We start from the raw sequence: 27,122 nt of genomic DNA, 5'->3' as shown, positions 1-27,122 counted from the left end.
ATTTAGGAATTTTGAAAATTTAGATATTAGGCAAATTTGCCGATAAACCTCATACCATCCACTGACCACGAAAATAAAGCTTCTCAATATTCACTATATACATAACGTCAGATATCAATTCCCGAACAGAAGCCTGAAATCCAAAGAATCCTAAAGGTTCCCGTATTAACGCTTCCCGCGAGCAGCCGGTGATATCAGTCGAGTATCACGATCTGTCAGGCGGTGCGTCGTTTTTCGTCGACATTAATATTAGCCGGGGCGATAATGGCGGCGACAACCAACGCGCCTTCATCGCGAACACGTGGCGCCTAAGTTGAGCGGGCGGCGCGATTCCACGATGATTCTGGCTCGAACGGCGGCCCGCATTCCGCTTCTCGTTCACCAGCTCTTATTTTCCAAGCCGCGTGCATCGCGCGTGTTAACCGACGCTATGAATTTCGCGGCAACATAATCGTAAAACCGATAAATAGACCGAGATTCCAGGTGGTGTCGGTGCTGGCTGAAAACCCGTGCCCTTAATAACCCGTCATTTTTATCATATTCTCACCTGAGACTGCGTTTTCGATTAATCTACCCTCTCAACGAGCAACAGGAGCCACCGGAGAGGTTATCGCTATTCCCTTTTGATGTTTGACGCCGTTCAAGATGAGCGCGATCTCGCTGTCTCAATTAAACGAAAACGTTGCAACGGTATGCGACTGTCGGATGCACCGCATGGAAATACCTCGCGATCCTTATTAGATTCGCGTGATTTACGAACTTGGACTCGGTGAAGTACGTTTCTGGATTCCCTTTAATGGACGCGATTTCTCCAGCCACTTTGTTCGGCTGCTTTTTACGGCCGCTCGCGTTCTGACGCGATACACGCGGCTGAATATGTATCTCGGTTTTTCTACGAGCTTCTCAAGATTGAAGTCATTTTTACCGGTTTCGTGGATTGCTCGAATAATTGCGGACGCTCTATATCTATGGTAACTTCAATTTGCGAAAACAGTTTTGTGGTGTTTTTGATTAAACGTAGAATTCGAGTCGAGATAAATTCAAATTGTCTTTACTATTTTAGTTCTACGCTGGTGCGTAATGGATTACTTACATTGTTGGGATAAATGTAATGGATTACTTAGATTGTTGATACGGAAGTAATGGATTACTGAGATTGTTGATATAGAAGTAATGGATTACTTGGGTTGCTTGCAAAGTGAAATATAAAATTCGATCATCGATATGCAAACTCATTTCATCGATTAAAATTACTGATCACAACTAATACTATTAATCACTTTTAGAAGCTATTTAATTCCTCAAATTAAACACTTCCTTTTTCCCCAGTTATCAATCCATAAACTGAAGCCCACTAATTACTATCTGGAACTCTTAAACAACCGGAAATCCACTCATTACTCTCCGCAAATCTCTATTGAATCTTAAAACGCATTTCTGGTGCACGAAGAAACGAAGGTGCTCTGATAACAGTTCATTCCATCCACAAAAAGAAAAAATTGCTGATTTTCGTTTAATGTATTCCTAAGTAGCGTACCAGTTGGATATCGTATGAGTCACTGATGGACAATCATGATGGTATTAATGGGTAGTTTTTCAATCACAAAATTTTCTTGCAAACTTCAAATTTCTTAAATTTCCAATTTTCTGACTGTTCAAATTACTCAATTTATAAATCTTAAAATTTTTTAATTTTTATGTTACACAGAATGTTGTATGGAGTGAACATTTTGAAATACAATTTTACAGTAGATTTTCTACAAAATTAACACAAAAAATTGAAACATTACAAGAAAATTTGCAGTCAGATTTTCAAAAAATTGTTCCTTAATATAGAAATTAATGTTGAATTAAAATTAATTAGAATTAGCTAATGAATTCGTTACATAGACATCGTATGATTCTAAATATTCATAAAACATTAGCCTAATAAACGAGACATTAAGCTAGAAAGGCTACAGTTTAGTTATCGTCACAGCTTCATCGTATTACAAGCGGTTGCACGTGGAACAGTTGGTCCGACAAACAGACTAACAAGTCCTCGATAAAGTGCATTAAGTTATGCATCTCGGTTATGGCCGGCGGCGCGCGTTACACCGCGGATGTAAAGAGCGGCTTTTTATTGGACAACTATTGGCCGGCACGAATTTTCAATGAGCCGAGAGACGGTACATAGTAATACCTTGGTAAATGGTTCGGCGACCGGTAGCGGCACTGTCCAGTCAGAGCATAACCTTTAGTATAGCGCTGCGGTAGGTAGCCGAAGTTATTGGTGACCGTATCGGATCGGGCCTGATAACAGGACACTAAAGGCCCCGTCTGCCAGTATCTTTCATGGGTCCCATGGCTTTTAACGCGCCTAGTCTGCCTCTCCACTTACAACGGCCTGGATAACCTAGCTTTCTGCAATTTTGCGGAACACCGGATCCACCGGTTCTTACGCCATTGACACGATCTTGTGTCCCGATATACATTTTCATTTCTATCACGATCCTCTAAAATATTATCAAAGACAAACAGATTTATAGCCCATCGAACTTACGGGCTGTTTATGGGACGACAATAAAATATGCGACGGAAAGAAAAATATCGTTTCTGAGATCTTAAATTCGAAAATTCATTAATTTAGAAATTAATTCGGTTTGATTAGGAAATTGATTAATATTTTAAAAGAAAGAAGGGCGATACACTACACAAATTCGTAGATGGTATAACAATATAATTAAAGTAAAATATACATAATGAAACAATAGTATATATATATAAATTAAATTAAATAAATTAAACGCTACATAATTGGTAAAATGGAGTAGACAGAAGATATATCAGCACATGCTGGCAATAATATAAAAGGTATCAAATGATACCTAATGGTACCAAAATGGCGGGAAGAGCAAATGCGTCCACAAAATAATGATCCGTTGATATTAAAAGAGTGACAACTTCATTTTACGACAGAACAATGCAAGACAATTAAATGATACAGCATTGAGATTCCGATTACTTTTAACGGATCCAAAGCGGAGCTTCATACGTTCACGTACTTCCACACGCGTTCCATGGCTCGCCTAATTGTTTCCTTATCCGTCGATGAAACGCACGCACAGCAATTATGCGGTGACACGCGAAACCTTTCATTTCCTTATGACTGGTGCGCGATATATGAATTCCTGTCTGACATTTCATTGCATCGACCAGTGGCCTAACCACTCTAGGAATTCGACGAATGTCCTACGCTCGTGCTTTTCTACGGAGATTGCCCGCCACGACATTTTACCGTGATTCCTTCGCTTCTGTATGAACAATTTCAATTTGCTCGCAAAAAATCAAACGTTGTCGCGGAAAGAACTCGTCTTCCCGTTTGTTTTTATTTCGTTCTGTTCGTAAAAGCTTTCATCCGAATGACGTCGATATCTTCCATTTGAAATTAACCCTTATCACCCGTAGTACCGCAGTTTTTGCTTTCTCCTGTTATTATGTTTATTTAATTGCAGAAAAACGCGGGTCGCATAAATATCGGTATTTTTATAACTTTTACGCGGTTTATTAATATTATCTCTGCCATGGAGGTAGAATGTCTCGGACGGAATGTTGGAGTTTAATATGAACTGATTTCGTTCTCCTAATTTTTTCTTGGCAAAGTAAAATTGTAGATCAAGTTGAATTTTAAGTCGGTATATTAATATTTTCATGAACGAACTTTTAAGAAATTTTTTTAAGTAGTAAAATTTTGGCAACTATTTTGGCAATTAGTAAAGTATTGAATACATATAAACAATTTAAAAATTGAAGAAATTTTTTTAAATTACTATTCTCATTGATCATTCCTTTCAAGACTTAACCTACAGAATATAAATTTGATTGCAGCAAAATTAATCTTAAGCTTAACAAGTGAGTCAGCTTCCAAGATCATAAAATAAAAAGTAGACAACAGCAAAGCAGATTCCTCAAGTTTTATAAATCCACTTCAACTTTTTGTGCAATAATTAAATGCATTAATTAAATGATTAGAGCATTGACCGTCGACAACCATCGTACGAACGTCCGTAATAACCTAATCCATCAATATGCGATAGCTCATTAAAATCCGCGGCGAACACATGGGGTGGTCCTTGTAAGATTAGCAATCTTAAGTAATATCATACATTACCAATTACTAATTGCTCCTTGGATAATTTATCCCGCCTGAATGAAATCTGCACTTTTTACGATTTCAGTCGGCACCCTTTAATATGTCGGCGCTTACAAACCAGTTGCTTCGAGCTGAACGATCCACGCGGTGCCATGAAAATAAGGTCGAACGATTATCTCGAGACGAACGTACCAGATAGAGAAGCAGGTCGATCGATTGCCAACGATCGTGACGCGTCGAAAGAAAGATCGCTAGCGATCCCCTTTCGAAAATAATTCTCCGGCTCCTCGCGACACTTGAATACGATCATCAAGTAGTTCGCTTTCTGGCCCGACCAGCTTGCCCTCGAGATCTTCGATACTCACCGTGCTGCTAGAACGATTCGATTAATATTGAACGATCTACGCGACAATTCTACTCGAGTCTCGACTCGAGACCTCTCTATCCACACCAGTAATCCCCATTTTTTTTGTCGCTCGACTGCCATTGCATTAGTACCGATGCAAGTATATTGAGGACACGGGGATTCGTCTGAAATGCAGCGAGGACTCTTATTACACCGGCTTCTAGAAACCGCTTCGATACACTAAGAAACCGACCGAGTCACGAACGTGCCGCTTTTGTAACTGGAAATTTGCGGAATCGGTTGTTCAATTGTCTTGCACAACAAAGTGAACCTTATATACATTATTTGGACATCTTTGGGATAAGTGGACACCTATGATTCTTCGTTTCTGAATTATTCACGTTCCCGTAGTTTAAACTCCTGCCCTCGTTATGTATCATGTGTTGTGATCGTTATTTGAAAATTTGAAAACATTTGAAAATTTGAGAATTCAGATTTTCTGAATTCTACATACGAGGCCAGGTAACGGTAAAAGTGACTCAGATTTTTCTTGACAAGGCTATTGAAATCGGTGAGGTGTGTCTCTATAAAATTACCTTGAAGTAGTGTGCGAAAGATCTGAAAGTCCTGTCCCTCTAGGATACACGAGGAGTAACACGTTGCAGGGATACTGGCAGATGAATCGGTCACAGAATTGCTGGGATGTGCGACAATTATCGGCAGAGGATCGCCATATCTCACGGATGCCAGGCCAGATTGCGTCCAACAGTGTACACTCACGTTTCTATAGGTGGCCGTGTGAACTCGTGTCACAGCCCCGAGCAAGGTGTGCTGCAACGTTACATTCCTTGCCGCTGTTCCGTTTTTAGTCTAGGAACGCCATTCTTTGCGACACGCGCTAAAGGGGCTACGCTCCGTGCCACTGCGTTCACCGGCCACCTCTGTTTTCTGAGGATCGCATTCCGATCCAAGCTGCCTCTGAGCTTCGACGATACAGGAGATTGATCCTTCGATACCTTCTCCGATACTTGACCAACAGCTTCTTCTCTCTTTCGTTTTTGCGATTTTTCGGCAACCGATTGGATCCTGCGATGTATACTGGTCCACGTTTCACTGCCTTCGAGTTTTAAGCACAATTTGGAGGAAGCTGAAGATTGTTTATGGTGGAGTTACGTTCGTTGTAGTGATAATGTACGATTTTTAGACACATTTTTGAAAGTTTATTTTTAAAACATTGTTCGGTAAAGGTCTTTATTTAAGATAGAGTGAAATTTGTAAATTTTCGAAATTCATTTGCTTATATTGGAGTAAGAGGTTGACGTTCATGGTTCTAATTAAACAATTTTAATTTATGTACATATATTCTTTAAATGACGTATTAAAAATGCTATATGTATATTGTAGGTGCGTTACATACAATATAACTCCAATACATTATACCAAATCATAACTAGATGCGATTACTGTTATCTCACACATCACCATCTTCTTACAAAAAGCAAGAAAATCAATGAATATCATTAAATAGCTCTGTAAACGTTTATAAAACGTATGTGGATGGGAAGATTACGCAGTACCTGCGTCTGGAAGGTATAATTGGAGTCCAAGGGGTTAAACTGTTTCTGATATTAGCAGCCAGAAATTTTCGTCGTAAATCTAGCTCAAAGCTGGCCAGTTGAATGAAAAGGGCAGCTGCTGCTCGTGGGTCCGATTCTGGTTGCAGTTCACTGTAATCCAACGGGTCATCCAGCATGATGAATTATCATCAAGGATAGCACTGTTTCCCCGCTCCTTCCTCGTGTTTGATGTTGAACGTGATTAACGCGTTCTTCTGGATTCTAACGTCCCGTTTGATCTTGACACGCAAATCTACGTAGCTATTTGCAGCCGCAAACAGTATTATCGTAGAACTCCTGTTATACTGCAGTTGTATCACTGAATTCGGGATTATTCTTCAAAGTGTTCAGAATAAGATTATTCTCTGTCGCGTGGTAGCAGTTATGTTGTTGTGCTATGTGAGATATTTATTAGGGATTTCGTAGCAACGTGTAATTTACCGTATCGTTTCATCTGATATATGGCCACTCACACTGTTATTGATATTAGATTAACGACTAATTACGGATCCTCTTTGGGATCTAAGAATACAATACTGGGATCTAGAAATTTTAGGATCTTGGAATTTGGGGACCTAGATCATAAAAATATCAAAATTCAGAAACAATTATTTAAATACTTTTAAACATGAAAGTTTAGAAATTTATAAATCGTCAAGTTTACGTATGCTCGTTCAGAGAAAACATATCAACCATTTTGTTACGATCATTGAAAATTTACATTCATGAAATGTGCGATTAGAAATTAAAATTTTCTACAAATAGACCCGGTTTCGAACGAGAATTAAATCCACAGAAACGAAGTTAATAACGCAACAGAAACAGAGAAATCTAGTTCTATTGAAGTAGAGATCGTACATTCTTCACCTATTGATCTCGTGAAGAAATCAGAGCACGTACATTCGAAAGCGATTAATATTGTCCAGGATCGAGTAAATGGACGGAAGCAATCGGTCGGTGATACAAAGTGGGCGATCACAATGAGCGCATAAATTTCGTGGAACAAATTCGCCCGGAAAATGGCGGATCTATCGCACGGATCGTGGTCTTTCAGTGCACGAAACGCAACGGGGCAGCTGCTACAATAGTCACCTGCAGCGATTAATGGCGTCCGGTCGGTGATCGTAAATAACAATAAACCAGTTTACTCGAAGAACAGTCGCGTGGCTTCCGCGGTTCTGGGAACCGTCTGACTCGCTTGCACTTCGTCAATGCAACTCGCGACCACGGGCAATTAATTTCCGTGGACGTGCATCACGATCTGGCTTGCTGAAAGATTTTCCAACGAAGGAAGAGAGAGAACAGAAACGGTGAAACGTTGTAGCCGAGCTTCCCCGTTTTGTTTTCAACGCCACCGAAGAAAAATACCGCTGACTAATGTGTCGACGTTTCTACGTACACAGCTTCCATTTTCGCTTTAAGCCCTAAACTGTGGAATTTAGTTTCAATTGCACTCGATATACGATTCACACTTTGACTTAATACAATAATTCCACATAAGTATTTTTAAATCTGTAATATTACACATGTGACGTATTCATATATTATAGCACATATGATATATCAAGATAATGATACACATGTGATGTATTGATATTGTTATACATGTATTGTAACATTGAATTTAAAGGAATTCATCAAACTTCAAAACTCCAAGCTAGAAATCTTCAGAGGTTCTGTCTGTTAACAGTAAAAATACTTCTGACATAAAAGGTTAAATCTCTTGAGGCGTAATTAAAATCATGCTGATATGTGGTGCTTTGAGTTTGATTCTCAGATAACTTTTACATTGTTCCGTTCTTGCAGGTGATATCGATCATGTACAAATCCTAATATTACAGTCAGTCACCTCGAATACATACTCAAGGATGACGCGACCACATGCAGTTCTCTTGGCCAGCAAGGGTCAGAAAAAAATGTGCAAGTGAGAGGCGTCTGGTCGGCGTTCTCTGGAAACTGGCCCTCGAGGAAAAGCTTATTCAATTCAATTCTAATGGCTCGGCTGATTCGAGGTGAATAGTTGCATTCGCGATATCTCGTCGGTGGCTGTACAGTCAAGAACAAATCTTCCCTAGGGAAAATGTTACGATCGAGGAAGAAACCACCCACTACTCAACTTTTAAGGATTCTCAAAGATTCACAAAATGGGATAGTTTAAGAATTTGAGGACATAGACATGTTGGGATACTGAGATTTTCAGATCTTGGAACTTAAGGACATACGGTTTTGGTACTCCAGGAATTTTTAAACTTTGAGAAGATATTTGGGGATCTAGAAATTGGGGATGTAGGAATTTAGGAATTTAGAGAAATGAACGTCGAGGAGATTTGGCGGTTGAAAAATTTTGAAACTTAAGAATTTAAGGACTCAGGTAAATGGGAGGAAAATGTCAGAATTTTAATATTAAAAAATTTGAAATAAGAGCTCGAAATTGGCAGATGTGCAAATTGGGTAATTCAGTAGTAGTGAAATATGAAAATGAAAAGTTGTAAAATAAAAGAATGATGTTATTGAGTAAGGTTGAAGTTGCAGCGGAGTGTACCGTGCGTCGAAGCGACAAGACAGGACGGGCTGGTCGGCAACGTCGGACGTCAACACGGTTTCTCTCCGCGAGTCCTTTCTCGAATGATGAGAGTATTCTCACCACGTTTTCCGCGACAGCGGGGCATTACGGATCTTCAAAGCGCCGCCACGTCGGTCTGGCATCGTTAATATAAATTACACCCACGGTGGCACGTGTGTCGAGGCCAAGCAGTCCTCCCGGTATCCGCTCGCGCGCGCTCGCTCGCAAAGCGTCGACGTATTACCAGATTCTTAGGAATGCTTATAATTTTACGAGCCTCCTTAATATGCGCTTAGCTTCTGCCGCGGTAGCCTCTCGGCATATAGCCCTCTCTCGATATGCCTCCGGCCCTCGTCTTCCTCCCTCGACACACCTCCAACCCCCCATCGTCATTCCTACCTACGACATTTTCTACTTAACCTTTGAACCATGATCGTTCGCGCGTAGCAGGTGCATTCCACCTTGCGGCGCGACAATCGCTCGAAAATCCGTTTCGCGAAGGCGCGGTCTTGCTCTCCTCGATGGAACGTCTATATTGGACACGGGTGAACGAAGATAGATTCCTACCGAGATTAAGTTCCCCCGGGTTTCTTTTCTTTTCCATCGTTTTCCGAGACTCGCAGATTTTTCTTCCACGAGAGCTCGCGATGAGAAAACAGGAAAAGTTCGAGCCTCGAAACGCCGAGAATGCTCGCTGGGTGCAGAAACTTGGAATTATTCGGATTGAAGTTTTATGCGGTTCTTTTTTACACAGCGGAACGACGCAGGAATGCCTGATGGGGAATACAGTAGGCTATTACTTTGAAATTTAATAGTGATCCAATAATTTATCACCTGCCGATTTATACGTGCACGGTGTTTCTAATAGACGTTTCGGACACGGATAGGTTAGGTAACGTTTCTTCCAAAATCAATTACTTGTACAATTAGGATATGTTTTTGTATCTTTTTGTCACGATCAAATTTTAGAAGTTCGAAAAAATTGGGGCACTCGAAATTCGAAATTTAAAAAATTATATATTCGAAACTTTAGGAATCTAAAAGTTTAGGGACCCTTGAGTATATTCTATATAAGATAACGCAAGGAAATCTTAAGTGTGACGAAATTAAAATTAAATCTTGAATAGTGTTGGTTTTGTTAAAAGGGGGTCTTGACAGATCGTAGAAAATATGACAACTGTCGTGAATGGAATTTTCTCATCTTTTTATTGTGTAACGTTGAATGTAGAGTTGTGACTTTCCCGATTTCTCAGCCAGACTGCGTTTTTCAATGCTCAAGGTGCAAAACCAGTATGGTACGCGAAAGCCACTCGGCTCGCTCATGAGACAGGTGAAGGGCCACGGTTTTTGTAAGAACAAAACTTCCCGAGTCGCCATTTAAGCGCGGTCGTAATCGCCAATGTATGAGCAACCAGTTGTAATTGCATTAATTTCCTCCCATAATTACGAATCTTGTTGGTGGTTTCCGATCGACAAGATCCGTGAAGAAAGTTGCATTGCGTGCAGGTTGCAATTAACAGTCGCGACCGTTTAAAATGCAAAACGAGTTGCTTGATGTTATTAGAATTAATGGATTTCGAATTAAATGTTAATGAGAAATTATTAATTTCTCTCAAAGTTGTGCAATATTTATCGTTGGAGGATATTTTTAAGGGGTCATGAGCAATAACTGAGAAATTATAATAATTGAAGTAATTAAATATTCTGTGTAATGTAAGCATTAAGGTAGGTATGGAAAGAAAAAATTCTGTGATGGTGAACCAGGGATGGGTGAATAGGGTGCTTTCGAAGGGGCTTGTGAATTTGAGCGAATGGAAATTAGGAAATTTTTTCGTCTTCAATTTGTAAATTTATTAATTTTTAAGGTCTGAACTCTCAAATTTTTTGTACTTAAGTTATGAAATTTTTATATCTCTGAATGCGTATTTTCAAAGAGCAAATTCCCAAATTATCGAATTCCTAAATTCTCTAATTTCCAAATTCCCAAATACCCAAATCTCTAAATTTCTAAATCCCTAAATTGTCAAGTCCTTTAATTTCTATTTAAATTTCCAATTTCCTAAATTGCCAAATCCCTAACTTTCCAAATTCCTAAATTCCCAAATCCCTAAATTCCGAAATCCCTAATTTCCCAAATCCCTAATTTCCCAAATCCCTAAATTCCCAAATCCCTAAATTCCCAAATCCCTAAATTCCCAGATCCCTAATTTCCCAAATCCCTAAATTCCCAAATCCCTAAATTCTCAAATCCCTAAATTCCCAAATCCCTAAATTCCCGAATCCCTAAATTCCCGAATCCCTAAATCCCCAAATCTCTAAATTTCCAAATCCCTAAATTTTCAAATCCCTAAATTGCCAAATCTCTAAATCCCCAAATACCCAAATCCCTAAATCTGCAAATCCATAAATTCCCAAATTCTCAAATCTCTTAATTTTTTAATATCAAAAATATTTAATAATTTTCTATAAAGCACAGTAAAATGCTACCGAAAGAAATTCAGTATTTCTTAACGGCATCGTGAGGAAATATTATTATACGAAGACACCGTGTTAAGTAACGTTTTGAGGATTCGAGTGAATAATGAATCAACATTAAACCTTCAAGCTGTTATCTACACGCGAATTGATAATATAACCACTGTTCAAACACACTCGTTATTTATGCATATGCGCAAGCCGATGAAACGTGAACCTGGTGTCACTAACGTTTTACGAGCTGTACAGATATTAATATCTTTACTAAAAGCTAGATGTAATTTCGCAAACGGGGAAAGAAAGGACATACATAAATCATACTAATCTTTTACTATTTTTCATTTTTATCAAATTTCACCTTTTATCATTTTTATCTGTTACAGTGAAAAATGAAAGTTGAACTTCTAGTAAATAAAGTATCTCCAAAACAAAACTTCTTGTCCAATCTAAAAATACTTGTACCATCTAAAAATATAAATTTTGCCAAAAAAAATTCTGTATACATAAGCAGAATTTTTGCGGAAACAAAGAATGTTATTGACAATAAAAATTCGTCAACGAAGACTTGTAATAAATAATCATGCTCGAAGCATTCGTCGTTGAACCACAACAATCACTTTCGTGTCATCCACCTTCGAAAATGATCGGTGCACGATCGTTCACAGATCCCGGACTTTTTCCCTTCTGCAGATACGAATCTAGAATTTCTCACGCCACGGTAAATAAAGTCCGTTCGAACGGTTCGATTCGTCGGATTCGAAAGGACGCTACGTTTTCATTAGTCACGAAACGCGTGGGACAGAGACACCGGTCTCAACCAGTGTCTCAAGGGTTGACTCAACAACTGTCGATTCGTCACTGTCAGCTAGTGCAGTGTCACGAGCTGCTCGAGATGAGACCGCCGATTATAGAAATGAAAAATGATCCGCGAAAACCTTTGATATTTCGTCCGCTATTCCATCGGGAATACACGGCACGACGCCGTGTTTTCGACGCTCGCGAAAGGAAACGGGTTTTCATTGTTTCTTCTGCGAGAAAGCATCAGCTTCTCTTTCTTACGTGCACTATTAATCCCCTTAATAACACTCTTGTATACAATTATTTATTAATTAATATCTTCTTCTCATTATATAGTTCTTCCTTTTATTTCCACCACCCTCTTTTCGCAAAATGATTAATTTCTGTTATTTAGAATCTAGCATATTTCGTTATGTTTTGATAATGTCAAAAGTTATTAGAGTTACGTGGTAATAAGTTATAATATATAAAGTTGTTAAACTAAGAAATTTGTTGAACAAGTACATAAATTCAAGAAAATCGAAAGACAGTAGCAGCAAGCTTCTTGACGCGATAAACTGAAATATTCTTCGTAAAACATGCTTTCGTAACATCGTAATAGTATACTTAAAATTCTAATCTCAGAATTACTCCAAAGAGTGCGTAAACATTCTGTTTGCTCAACCGTTCTTGCAAGTTTTAAACGTCACCATAAACGTTGAACATTTAACATTACATCAAACGCGACACATTAAAAAGCATATACGCGAGGACACCGCGGGTTACATGTCCCATGAAACATTATCCATGGTTGTCGTTTAATTAACAGTTTAATTAATAGTACGTCGTCGTGCTGGCTTGTCTTTCTTATCATCGGTCGGTAGGGAATGATTTATTAATATCGTAAGTCGAAGACATCACTCGTCAACGATATTCTTTTTAAGGCGATGATCAACTATGATGCTTGATATCGGGCTGTTTAATGATCGTAATTAAATAACCGTGAGATGACTCAATTATCGTTAATGTGGTCGCGATGCGCCGCTTTCCTTGGCCTCGGAAGACAGGCGAAAAGAAGGAGAATGAGACGAGTTTAATTAATCTGCAGTTCATTCGTTAAAACCCGGAAATGCGACCCTGTTCCCTTGTAATTGTCTTAGTTCGATCGTTTCTTTGGCTAATTGAAATTCTTACCTAAGTACTCGTGCCAGCGTGAAAGAAACTTACTTGTCGGACTCTATTAACCGATATTTAATTAATATGTTAACACTGCTTGCCGAAGTGATTTCAGTAATTCGATCGCAGAATTTTAATTGTTATTCGCTGTACTTTTGTGCTAAATTGATTGAAACATTTTTTCATTTTTGTATGGCGGACTTCTGAGGGAGCCATTTCAGTTCAATTTTATTTTCACATTTTTTTAAGGTTAGACTGTGTCTTCGAACATTATTATTTGGGCAAAGGACTTTATAAATGTTTGTAAATATACTATTCCATAAATATATTACAATTGTGTATTATTCTTAAATGTATGGAATTTATATGAATATATTATTTAAAGCAAGTTGATATTATTTATTTACTATTTAGAAAAGTTCATATTATTATTTAAAACAAGTTGGTATTATTTATTTACTATTTAGAAAAGTTCATATTATTACTTGAAACAAGTTGATATTATATTTCACTAAATTACCAAACTTCTCAAATTCAACATTTTGTGCCAATACATTTACATTGACACTAAAATTGAATCCATAAATTTTGCATATAATTGCAAAATAATAGTTAACATCATCGATCGCTTCTCATCACATTGTAATATGGTTTGTAGAAACCCAAACCGCGAAGCTGCGGTGTCCGAGCGGTTAAGGAGATGGACTTGAAATCCATTGGGTGCTACCCGCACAGGTTCGAATCCTGTCCGCAGCGAAATATTTTTTTTTCCCAAAAAATTATTTTTACAATCCCAAAGAATATGCTTATAATTATTATACATATCTATCGCATAAAAACGAAGAATTTGTTAATAAAACGTGTATAACAAAATACTTTAAGTCGTGCGACAGTGTTACTACAAATTGGATATTCGGCAATTTTTCATTTCTGATGTTCATTCGTCACTTTGATTTTGTAACATTTATTCGGCTACGATTACAAACGAACTTCATAAAAAAAAAGTTCCCGAAGCGCGACTTTCACGAATACACGTTCGCCCGACAGCGCGAAGTATGCAGATTTGCAGTGCGATTAGGAAGTTGTAATTCGTCATCACACCTACGCAATGAGTGTTACATTCAGCCGAGATTTTACGATCGCGATAATAATTTGCAAAGGGTACACGCAGGACTCGATAAATCCCACGATGACGTTGATGAATTGCGAAATGTACGTGCATTGCGTCTAGGAGGAGCAGAAAAATCATTGCAACGACTGCTGTCTAAACTTTGCAGAACCAAACTATCATTAAACATATTGGTTCACTTTTGACCCGTGATAACAGCAAATGTAATACAAAATTTATGAAATATATGTAAAGAAGGAATTCGTGAAAATTATTTTCCAAAATAACTAGATACGTATCAACTACATGTATGTATCGAGAAATACATATGGTATCAACTTGTATGTATCATGAAATACACACAATATCAAGTTGTATACCAAAAAATACTTCAAATAAATTATTCAAAATATCAAGAAATTAAATTTTCAAATTTTAAAAAATTTGTTATATTTTGAAGTTATGTTGTTGAATTAAAAAATGTTCAAATATGATCATAAAATTGTATTATTTCATATACTTCCATTTCTGTAACATAGTTGATTCTTCCCTACATAAAGTACATATTAAACATTATTAGGGTGATGTTTTGAAGAAGTTGTCGATTTAAAGTACGTGCAAGAAAAATGAAAAGTAACCGATAGGAGAGAACTTTTAAGTCATTAAAAGGGTGTATAGAAGCACCCTCAATTTTGATTGGAATAAGAAGCGTGACAGAAGGAGGAGTCACGAAGGAACAAACGAGGCCAAAGACAGAAACCATTTCATAAAAATTCCTGACCACAGTCGTGCCAACCCCTCGCGTTTCTCCCTGGTTGCTCGTTTCTAAAGCCGCGTAATTGAAGAAACAAAGGGGACTGCAATTACGCCTCGCAATTACGCCGTTCTAAGCGCGACTGCGCCGAGGGAAGAATCATGGCCGTACTCGGCTTTCTTCCACGCTCGACACGACTTTTTGATGAAATTATTTCCTCCGGCGGAATCGTAACGCTGTCGGAAACGAGAACGAAACAGAAGAGCAAGTCCGAGCGAGACCGGAAGCGCGCTCCGCGTCGCGAATAACAATCCCTCGCTTCGGGGTGGAATTAAGCAATCCTTGCTCTAGATTCGTTGCTGAGAAACGTTTCTCAGCAGGAAGTCGATCATTTCGCTGCGGAATATCATTTTCTCGTTCGTGGAATCGATTTGAACGCATACTTAACACCTAATCGATCGGAAGCGTTCTGAAACGCTCTAACGCAATTAATGACAGAAAATACATTAACCATTTAGTTTCATGAATTATGAACGTATGTGTTTGATTCTACTTTAATTAAACCTTATACAGTTTATAAGTAATAAGGTTTATAAAGTAATGAGATGCAACTTAGTCTACATTATTTTACATTTTTGTTGTAATATGTATAGTTACAAAAGGATCACAGTCAACACGAAAGTTATAGTCATCTTCAAGGTTATCTGTCATCGTTCAGATCATCACAATCATATCAATCAAAGACATGTTTTGTGTTTGCTATATTATATTAATATTAAAAAAGGTAAAGGTAAATCATCTAAACTCTAGATGATCATAGTCATTGTCAAAGTTATTGCAATCATTCAAGGTTGCTGTAGTTATCAATAAGGTCATCATAACCATCAGTGTTATCATAGTCATCATGAAGGTCACCATTGTAATGAACTGCATAATATCAAATATTTATTGTAAATCACATTAAAAATATAAATATAATTTTCCAAAACAATTTAGTAAATAAAACTATTAGAATTTCAGCCAGATTTTCAATTTAAGAGGAACTCAAGTTATCGAGTTTGTATGACTCCACACGTTCACTGCGTCATTTCTAATTTTGTAGTAAAGAATTACGTATTTGTGAAAATAGTTACGACTTACATCACAAGTAAATAAATTATAACCTTGTAGCGGAAAAGTTTCTTCATTTTTCACGCGTATTTCGCAAACATTACACAAGTCTCTCTCCGAGTTCTCGGTGCACTTGATGCAATTCAGAGAAACAAACAACGAGATAAACGACCACCAATTAAGCAAATAAGGAATTAAACTGCTTGTAATTTGTTTTTACGCGAAACGCTTGTAAAATCTTACCGATAACTGGAAACATTAAAATTTGCTTATCGTTTGACGACATGAGAAATTGTCGCTTAAACGCGCATGAATGCACGTTTGTTAACAAACATAACCTTTACTATTTTTTAGTATAAACAAATGTTTACGGTTATCTTTATTTTCAAACATCTAAAATGTATAGATGCAAACTACTCTTCATCTTTAGCACCAATAGTGGTATTCAATTTTGTTTGAATGCAATCTCAATTGCATAAATTGCATAAATTGCATAATACCACGAGTCTCAGAAAAATAATATTATAATAACCGTTGCTATCTATTAATATAGACACGAATAGCAATTGTCTAAATTCCTTTGATATACTTTTCACTCATCAAAAATGTATAAACTCGTCACCATTAACAAGAATAGCAGCATAATTCAGTTTCGTAAGAATGAAATCAATCTCTATCGCATAAACTGTAATACCACGAGTTTCAGAAAAATAATATTATAACTTCTGCTACCTATTAATATAAACACGAATAGCAATTGTCCAAGTTCCTTTAATATACTTTCCACCCATCAAAAATGTATAAACTCGTGAACATTAACAAGAATAGCAGCGTAATTCAGTTTCGTAAGAACGAAATGAAACTCGATCGCATAAACTGGTAAAAGGCCTCGGGCATCAAAGGTTCCTCTGTCGGCATTTTCTGAAGTTCCGAAGCGCGCAAGAAATCAAACCCGTCGACGAATTAGCATAATTCTTGTGAATAAGATGGCCATAAAGCTGTCAGTTATCGCGGAAATCGCGGCGAGCCATTGTGCACCCGTGGACAAATGCTCCGTGTCGAATACCCCGGCGAGAAACAACCGAACGGATAGAAGGAATACAAGTAACGAGGATGCAAAAGCGCAAATAAGACGTCGCCAGGTCGTTTAGCCGATCGTGGAAGCGAATCAGAAATCGCATGCAGAGCCACTGGAAAGGTTTACGGCCTTCGTTATCCTCGTTGCGCACTCATCAAGCCCTGAGGGAACGCTAGTCCGGCATATTTGCGAAGAAATAAGCAAACGGAGACCGACCGTGCACGCCTGACGATCGCGATCGTCGACGCGGATTCCCCGTTTCCGATTCAACGCCGTTCCATCGCGTGTGATGTACTGAAATGGAGTTATCTCGATTCCCTTCGATCCGATCTTCCGTTTCCCTTTGTTGACCCGCTGATGTCTTCTTTCGCGGCGCTCTGCGTAACGAATGTCTGATGTATCAGTATGTATGTACATTATCGACCATAAGTGCTTTCGATATCTTGGCGTTATCGGAAAAATATGATGCATGCACGGTGAGTCACGCGATCGGAATGGCTGGGAGAGTTTTGTTCTAGATGGAAAAATAAGTAGGAAGTTACGTTAGCTTTTTACTGTATTTTATTCTAAAATGTCAAAATGTCCAAATTACACTAATAACACATTACATAATACATTATATTATATTATAAATTTCGAAAGCTATAATTCTTTTATTGAAGTATAACTCAACATACCTAATGAACAAATCAATTATATGTTCACAAGTGTGTAGCATTTGTAAAATCACAAAAATGTATCCACGAAATAAAAAGCACGTATTAAAGAATTAACATTTTTTATTAAATTCCAGAGTTGTAATTTAACTACATCAGTGTGAATAAAATTAATTGTAAATGAATTTATAGCACACGCAGACACCGTTAAAAAGTAATTAAGATTTAGATAAATAATCCTGTGCACCTAAAAGGAATTCAAAATAAATTCTATTTCATCCCATTTATCATACTTATCATTGTCTACGATTACCTAATGCTTCCATTTACACGGTGTTTAAACTTGATAACCAGCTCTTATCACTTTGAATTGTGCTCGAAACGAGGCACGAGATGGTTTCGCGTGCCATATACCTCGTGCTTCACACGAAACGTGGAAATCTCATCGATAACTAACGATCATTATACCACATTCTCGTAGATACGTTACTTCCTATTTAACTTCCTACTTAATTGTCGTCGCGATTAGTCAACCGACGTGACATGAAAAGAATGCAACAATTCCTGGTATAGACAGTAATGCGCTTTTATGCAAATTAATCCGATCGGACGCAATTACTCACGTTCGGCTCATTGAAGTAGAATACCGAGTCGTCAGAATGCGACTGAATTGCAGAAGTTGATCGACTGTCGTTTAATACTCGATTTACATGACAAATTGTTAGAGTTTCATACAGATGAGGTTTACGACATGACGAGAGAATGGTCACTTTTGAACCCCATAATTTAGTATCCGTACCATCTGCGTGCCAGCACTACGATGGTACGTGACAATTTGTAGTTTTTAGCAGATCTGTTTATTGCTGCACTAGTCTTTAGAATTTTTGGCTTCAGTGACACAGGTCATGTCATAAATCTCTCAGCTCAGAAGGTCAGAGGGCGATCTGACCCTTAGAAGTAACGGGTCCCGCGGACCGGGACTGACGTCATAGGATTTTGGAAAAACCCGGATTCTCCCCGGAATGCCGCCCTCCCCCGTAGGAACTTCTGTTCCCCTTCCAGAAAGGTACCACGCTAAGGGCGCAATGGAAGGGAGGACAGAGGTGTTAACGAAGCTAGAAGATGACAAATTAGACAGATAGCTAACAGTTTAGATAACTGACAGTACAAACCGACAACAGTATAGACAGGAGAAGAATCAGATAGTACAGAGTTCAATCAGTATAGAACAGAATCAGTTTAACACTTATAAATATTCGACACACTAAAACACACACACACACAACCTCCGTTTTATACACACACACACACACACGTCTTTATTAAAACCTATATTTTTAATACAAGTTTGTGAGTGTTTTTACACGGCCCCAATCCGTACAAACATTGGGTGGTCCTTCGATTCCAATAGAACTTAGACGGCACGAAGTGCAATAACCAGGGCTCGACCAAACCCTAACATTGGTCCTTCGAGCCGGATACAGAGCCAGCAACAGTGAAGCAGAATCGAATTGAAGCAGCAATTCATTCGAAGTCAGTTCATCCCGGAGGACTTATTAACGATCAACTTCAGTGATCAGAGTGTGTGTGACATTTAGTGTTATCGAAAGACAGAACTTGTTCGGTAAAAGTGAATCTTCGAAGAGGAAGATCAGCCGATCCAGAGAGCAGAGTGTTGATTGGGAATCAGCACACATCATCAGAGGACAGCGTACCGGGTCCAGCCATAGAGGACTTCGCGTCGCTTCCAAGCAGCAGAGGACAACGTACAGCGTCCAGCAGGTCAACGTGCAACATCCAACAGCAGAGGATTGTGCAACAGACACCAGCAGAGAGAGCAGCCGACGGCGATTCACCGATTCATCGCAATCAGGCAGTGTCATCAGTAGTCCTGTTCCGTAAGCCAAATTCCAATTTCTTATCTGAGTTAATAGCGTAACAATGGAAGCAGAGCTTAAAAAATTAACTATAGAGCGCGGTCAAATCAAATCCGCGTTAACCCGATTTAATAAATACTTTTGTGAATCCGCGGCAACAGTATCGGTGAGAGCGCTACAAAAGCGATTAGAGGCGAATGTAGGGTTGTATGATCGGTATAATACGGTACAGAGTCATATCGAACGCTTGGTTGATGGTTCCGAGGCGGCGGCATCTCACGCATCTGACAGAGATGCATTTGAGGAAATGTATTTTACGTTAATCGCAGAAGTAGAAACATTTATAGAAAAAGCGCAAGTACATACTAGATCAGATAGTAGAGTCACCGGACAGGCACCCTCTCCCGCTTTGACTAACTCAATAGCAGCAGTAAAGTTACCGACCATACAACTGCCATCATTCGATGGCAGTTACAGCGACTGGATCAAATTTAGAGACACCTTCGTTAGTTTAGTGCATGAGAGTGAACTTTCAGACGTTCAAAAATTTCATTATTTAAATTCGGCCTTAAAGGGATCTGCCGCGAGGGTAATTCAGTCATTAGGAGTATCGGAAGCTAATTACAAATTAGCTTGGGAGTCCTTGAAGGCGCGTTATGAAAATTCGGCAGCCCTGAGGAAGTATCATGTAGGAGCTTTATTAGACATGCCGAATATTCAAAAGCAGTCTTCAACTGCATTGAGGGACTTAGCGGATGATTCGCGCAATCATTTAGCGGCGTTAAAATCATTGAACGAGCCAGTAGAACTATGGGATAGTTTAATCGTGCCAATATTAGCCAGGAAATTAGATATAGTTTCCCTTAGAGAATGGGAAAAAGGAATTATAGGTAGCGATAGAGTGACTTTTAATAAGTTCACAACGTTTCTAGAAGAGCGGTCTTCTTACTTAGATAATATTAGCTCGCAGATTCAGGTAACAGCCACGAGGGCTGAATTCTCAGCAGGTAATGCAGGTAGCCGTAAGCCCATTCGCGTTACATCAAATGCCGCAAGCACAACAGGTCAATGTCCAGCGTGCGGGTCCGGACACCTTTTGTATCGGTGTGATAAATTCAAAGGGTTATCAATAGATGAAAAGACAAAAATAGTACAGAAATCCGCCAGTTGCTATAATTGTTTGCAAACGGGTCATCGTGTGCAAGCGTGTACACGCAAATTTTGTGATTTATGTGGTAGGAAACATCACATATTATTACACCGGGAATATGCCACACAATCAATTAAAAAATCCCCGCAGGAATCAAGTGTAATAGAGCCGAATAACGTCACGTCTTGTGTCGCGAATCTGCAGGATAAAACTTGGGATCACAGCGTACTTTCGACAGCGATTGTTAACATAAAAAACAAAATAGGACAGTATGTAGAATGTAGAGCTTTGCTTGACTCTGGGTCGCAGGCAAATTTTATCACATATGAGATGTGTGACAGATTAGGCATAAAATTAAACTCAATAGATGTTCAGATAGCAGGAATAGGCGGGAATAAAAAAATCAGTAGAGATAATGTAACATTAACAGTAGAATCCCGAATCAACAATTTTAGTTCTACCATATCATGCTTGTTAATAGATTGTATCACTCAAGACATGCCCAATATCAGTATCGACAGATCACGGATTTCTGTTCCCTCCCACATTAAACTGGCGGACCCAGATTTTGATAGATGTCGACCAATCGATATGTTAATTGGTTCAGGGTTATTTTGGCATTTGTTGTGTGTTGGCCAGCACAAAGCGCAAAGTAACTTATTATGGCAGAAAACGCAATTAGGTTGGGTTTTAGGAGGCCAAATTGCCTGGCCCATTCAAAAGAAGTTACCAATTCAAAAATGTTACCTCGTTACGAATCAAGAGCTCTCAAATCAATTAGAACAGTTTTGGTCAATTGAACATTTAGGTTCAAATAAAGATATTGAACTGGATGAGTGTGAGATACACTTCCAGGCAACTACACGTAGGGATGTTACAGGCAGATATATAGTCCAGATTCCATTTAATGAGCAATTAGGGAAATTAGGAACATCGCGACAACAAGCGGAAAAACGGTTTAGATCCTTAGAAGCAAAATTATTAAGACAACCTGATTTACGCGATCAGTATGTGCAATTCATGAGGGAATATGAGAATTTAGGACATATGTCCCGGATTTCCGTCCCAAATTTAGATCGGTGCGGGCATTCATTTTATCTCCCTCACCACGCCGTTACCAAGATTGAGAGTACAACAACGAAGCTTCGTGTTGTATTTGATGGTTCGGCAAAATCAAGTACGGGCATCTCGCTGAACGACACTCAAAAGGTCGGCCCAACAGTCCAGAGCGAGTTAGTTGAAATCCTTCTTAGATTCAGAACACATCAGTTTGTATTGTCTGCAGATATAGAGAAGATGTATCGGCAGATTTTGATAGAGCCAGCTCAGCGATGTTTTCAAAGAATTTTGTGGCGTCCTGATAACACTTCCCCAATAGAAACTTTTGAATTAAATACGATAACGTACGGTACAGCCTCCGCGCCATTTTTAGCCACCCGCACATTAAAACAGATCGGTTTAGAATGTGCACAAGAATTTCCAGTTGTCAGTAGAATAATTATCAACGATTTCTACGTTGATGATTTGCTAACGGGGCTAGATACAGTAGATGAATTGAGATATGTAAAAGAAAAGTTATCGCAAATAGTAGGACAAGCAGGTCTTAAATTAAGAAAGTGGGCGTCCAATTCCGCCGCACTTACAGAGCAGGGTTCTAACATAGAACATATAGAATTGAGTGCAGACAAAGACCCAAAAACTCTTGGTCTTCACTGGTCAACGGTGGAGGATGAGCTCCATTTCATGATAAAACCATCGACTAATAGTAGAGTTACAAAACGGCAAATCCTTTCAGAGATTTCTCAGATCTTCGATCCTTTGGGGTTAATCGGCCCGGTTATCACATGCGCGAAATTAGTCATGCAACAATTGTGGCAACTGCGGACAGATTGGGATGAGTCTGTATGTCAAGAGATTCATCATCAATGGGTAGAATACAGAAAAGAATTAGAATATTTAAGTCGAATTAGAATCCCTCGACGAGCACTTGTCTCTTTAGTGCAGGTAGAATTGCATGGGTTTTCTGATGCGTCGGAACGGGCGTATGGGGCTTGCGTCTACCTGCGGTCGAGGGAAAAATCAGGTAATTGGGAGACCGGACTTTTGTGTTCGAAGTCGCGTGTAGCTCCATTGAAAACAGTTTCATTACCGCGCTTAGAGTTATGCGGTGCATTGTTACTGGCACAGTTAATAAGTAAGGTAAAATCAGCACTTAGAATCCAAATATGCGATGAAAGATATTGGTGTGATTCTACGATCACACTCGCATGGATCCATAGTATTCCAGGTAGATGGAAAGTTTTCGTCGCGAATAGAGTCGCGCAGATACAGGCATTAACAGACAAGGAAAAATGGTCACACGTGAGCTCGGTTGAAAATCCCGCGGACTTGATTTCTCGCGGAATTAGCCCGAATAAGTTAGAGAGTCAGCAGGTATGGTGGTCGGGTCCTTCGTGGTTACAGCGCGAAGCACAGCACTGGCCCCAGTTATCGGTCAAATTAGATAGTATTCCTGATGAGAGGAAAAAATCAGTTGTAGTAGCAGTTAGTTGTTCAGACATTAGACAGTTTTTTAATCGTTATTCAGAGTTTAAGCGCTTAGTTAGGGTAATCGCGTATTGTCTGCGGTTCGTGAATAACTCGCGAAAACGTAGGAAATCGGAAGGGAAAGGCCTTACGGTAGATGAATTGGTAGGGGCGCAGGAAACTTTAATTCGAATGGCGCAAAAAGAAATGTTTTCAACAGAGTTCAACATATTGAACAAGGGTCAAGACGTGCCGAAACAGAGCCCATTAAAATCATTAGCTCCTTTTATTGATGAGGCAGGAATTATTAGAGTAGGTGGACGTCTGAATAACGCTCCCATTGCATACAGTAATAAGCATCCAATTTTATTACCCGCGAAACACCCGTTAACAGATTTAATTATTAAAGATGAACATCATAGATTGTTACACGCGGGTTGCCAGCATGTAGTTGCGTCACTACGTGAGAGGTATTGGCCGATCAATTGCATGCAGAATGTCAAAAGAGTAGTCAGAAATTGCGTGAGATGCTTCCGGGTCAATCCGCAAGGAATACAATACCCCATGGGCCAGCTACCTGCTGTCCGAGTGACACCAGCTCGACCGTTTTTGAATTGCGGCGTAGATTATGCGGGTCCATTCACAACAAAAGATCGCACTCGCAGCAAGGTAACGTTAAAATCATATATTTGCATTTTTGTATGTTTCGCGACAAAGGCGATCCATATTGAATTAGCGACGGACCTCAGTACAGATGCATTTATTAATTGCCTCCGACGGTTTATAGCCCGCCGAGGCCGTTGTCAGCAGATTTTCTCGGACAATGGTACTAATTTTGTAGGCGCGAAGAATAAGCTGAGCGACTTAGATAAGTTAGTTAGAAATAGTGAACATAATTCGAAAATAGATACGTTTTTAAGTAATGAGCAGATTCAGTGGAATTTTATTCCCCCTCAAGCCCCGCATTTTGGAGGCTTATGGGAAAGTGCGGTGAGACGAGCGAAACATCATTTGATTAGAGTAATAGGGGATCAAAGATTGACATACGAAGAATTATATACGTTATTAACTCAGATAGAAGCATGTTTAAATTCCCGCCCTCTTAGTCCCATCTCATCCGATCCCCACGATTGTACACCTCTGACCCCAGGACATTTTCTGATCGGCACTGCGCTGACTGCATTGCCGGAGCCTGACTTCACAGACGTCAGAACAAATCGGTTAAATAGATACCAGTTAATCCAGCAAATGTTGCAGCATTTCTGGCAGCGCTGGCAGAAAGAATATTTACACCATCTGCAGCAACGCAACAAATGGACAGCTACAGGCAACCACCAATTGTCAAAGGGGACGTTGGTGGTAATCAAAGAAGACAATCTACCCCCCTTACGATGGTGTCTTGGCAGAATCACGGAGCTGCACCAGGGCAAGGATGGGGTTGTTCGCGTTGTATCCGTGAAGACGGGGGACGGACTTTACAGGCGGCCCATCACCAAGATCTGTATCCTGCCGATGCAAGATCCTTCAGATTCGGAATAGAAGATAGATCATTGTACAATTTTTGTAGAGATGTAATATAATAGAATAAGATAGATTAATGTAATAGATTGTAGACACACAGTACATTTTAGTTATAGTTATTGAGTTCAGGGAATAGTTTAGAGACAGAAAATGTATGTATTGTATACATTTTAGAATTAAGAGGTTGAACACACATCATGTGTTCAACGGGGGGCGGCATGTTAGAGTTTCATACAGATGAGGTTTACGACATGACGAGAGAATGGTCACTTTTGAACCCCATAATTTAGTATCCGTACCATCTGCGTGCCAGCACTACGATGGTACGTGACAATTTGTAGTTTTTAGCAGATCTGTTTATTGCTGCACTAGTCTTTAGAATTTTTGGCTTCAGTGACACAGGTCATGTCATAAATCTCTCAGCTCAGAAGGTCAGAGGGCGATCTGACCCTTAGAAGTAACGGGTCCCGCGGACCGGGACTGACGTCATAGGATTTTGGAAAAACCCGGATTCTCCCCGGAATGCCGCCCTCCCCCGTAGGAACTTCTGTTCCCCTTCCAGAAAGGTACCACGCTAAGGGCGCAATGGAAGGGAGGACAGAGGTGTTAACGAAGCTAGAAGATGACAAATTAGACAGATAGCTAACAGTTTAGATAACTGACAGTACAAACCGACAACAGTATAGACAGGAGAAGAATCAGATAGTACAGAGTTCAATCAGTATAGAACAGAATCAGTTTAACACTTATAAATATTCGACACACTAAAACACACACACACACAACCTCCGTTTTATACACACACACACACACACGTCTTTATTAAAACCTATATTTTTAATACAAGTTTGTGAGTGTTTTTACACGGCCCCAATCCGTACAAACATTGGGTGGTCCTTCGATTCCAATAGAACTTAGACGGCACGAAGTGCAATAACCAGGGCTCGACCAAACCCTAACACAAATGATCAGAAAAACGTTTCTTCTCTTGCAAAGAAATGGCGCGGAAAGGAATTCTACTCCATTACGTTCACTTTACAAATTCTACTTAGCCACCAATTAAATACAAAATTGCCGCATTATATAATGATCCGTAGAAAAATTTTCTAGTGCTAAGTTGCTAAACCTTTTTTCTGATAGAGATCAATAATTTTTCACATATGTATAATTTCACATATAATCGTAATATTCAAACAATAGACATATTGCGAGATTAACAAGACATTGTCAATAAAAAATAAAAATTTTATTTCTGGAATATTTTAAATTTTACTCAAGTATTTTGCATTAGTTTTCTTCAAACATTTTGAATCTTATTGAATTCTTTTTTCAAATAGCTGCGAGCACCCCAAAATATAATTGATTTTTCAATAAAATTTGCAATATTCGATATAAAATGGTTTACAGCAACTGTTGATTAATCGAAGTTAAGTTCATTCATTACTCTGACAAGTTACGATCAAGGGTAGGAAAAACTTCTGTAAGGTTTTTCCCGGCTGAAAAGCGTAATCGTTTTCACCGCAATCTTTAAGTTGCCGGTTTAACCCCCAGGGAGAGGCTTTTCATCGCTTGAATATCGAAGAATTTGTCGCTTGGCTTGAAGCAGGTCGAGCGAGAAGACATCAAAGGATGCTTCCTCAACCCTGCTTCGGCTCCACCTCCTTTGCTTTTCTCTCTTCCTACCTCTTTCCACCACGTAATAATCATTTATTATCCCGCCGAGTAATAGCTGGTACACAACGATATTATGAAGTTGCGAAATTAAGGCTTTGTTTAAAAATTAGCCGTCCGCACAATTTACGCTGCTCTCTTATGAACTATGCCTCTGAGCTCCATCATTTGCCTTCTCGTCGCTTCTTCCTCGTTCTGGGTAAAAAATTTGATGCAACGAGAACGGTTCTTTTTAAAAGCTTTTATTCTTTTAACACGCTGCATTCAGTCACGTTACATTTTACAAATTGTTATTCTTTTAATGTATTAGAATGTTTCTTGTTAGGAAGTTAGTTCTTTAAGATATTGCATTTGATATTTATTAAACAGTCCATTTTTGGAAATTGTAAATGGTATCATCTGCTACATTTTCTTCTTTATTATTTTTTAAAAAATTCTTGCAATAATTCTTTGCATTCGAAGACATTTATATGTAAATATTAAAATTACATGTACACCATCTTGACTTAGAAATACATCTTATGGAGCGGCTTATATGGAAGTACATCTATGGAACGAGCTATAGAAAAGTACTTTTTATGAACGG

General features: G+C 38.9%; 1 protein-coding gene, 1 long non-coding RNA gene and 1 other non-coding gene across 4 annotated transcripts in view; 2 read left to right on the top strand and 1 right to left on the bottom strand.

The window, feature by feature from the left end:
• vg (transcription factor vestigial) overlaps positions 1 to 27,122 on the bottom strand; it is a 103,857-nt gene that overhangs the window by 36,814 nt on the left and 39,921 nt on the right. The window lies entirely within an intron of this gene.
• The window catches only part of LOC143264279 (uncharacterized), a 121,283-nt gene that overhangs the window by 66,214 nt on the left and 27,947 nt on the right, over positions 1 to 27,122 (top strand). The window lies entirely within an intron of this gene.
• On the top strand, positions 13,760 to 13,841 carry TRNAS-UGA (transfer RNA serine (anticodon UGA)). The gene has a single exon. It is a non-coding gene; the product is annotated as a tRNA-Ser (tRNA).

This window comes from Megachile rotundata, chromosome 1 (genome assembly GCF_050947335.1).
Source record: "Megachile rotundata isolate GNS110a chromosome 1, iyMegRotu1, whole genome shotgun sequence".
Classification (NCBI taxonomy): Eukaryota; Metazoa; Arthropoda; class Insecta; order Hymenoptera; family Megachilidae; genus Megachile; species Megachile rotundata.
The sequence above is the reverse complement of the archived record's forward strand: the minus strand, read 5'-3'. Positions and strand labels throughout refer to the sequence as shown.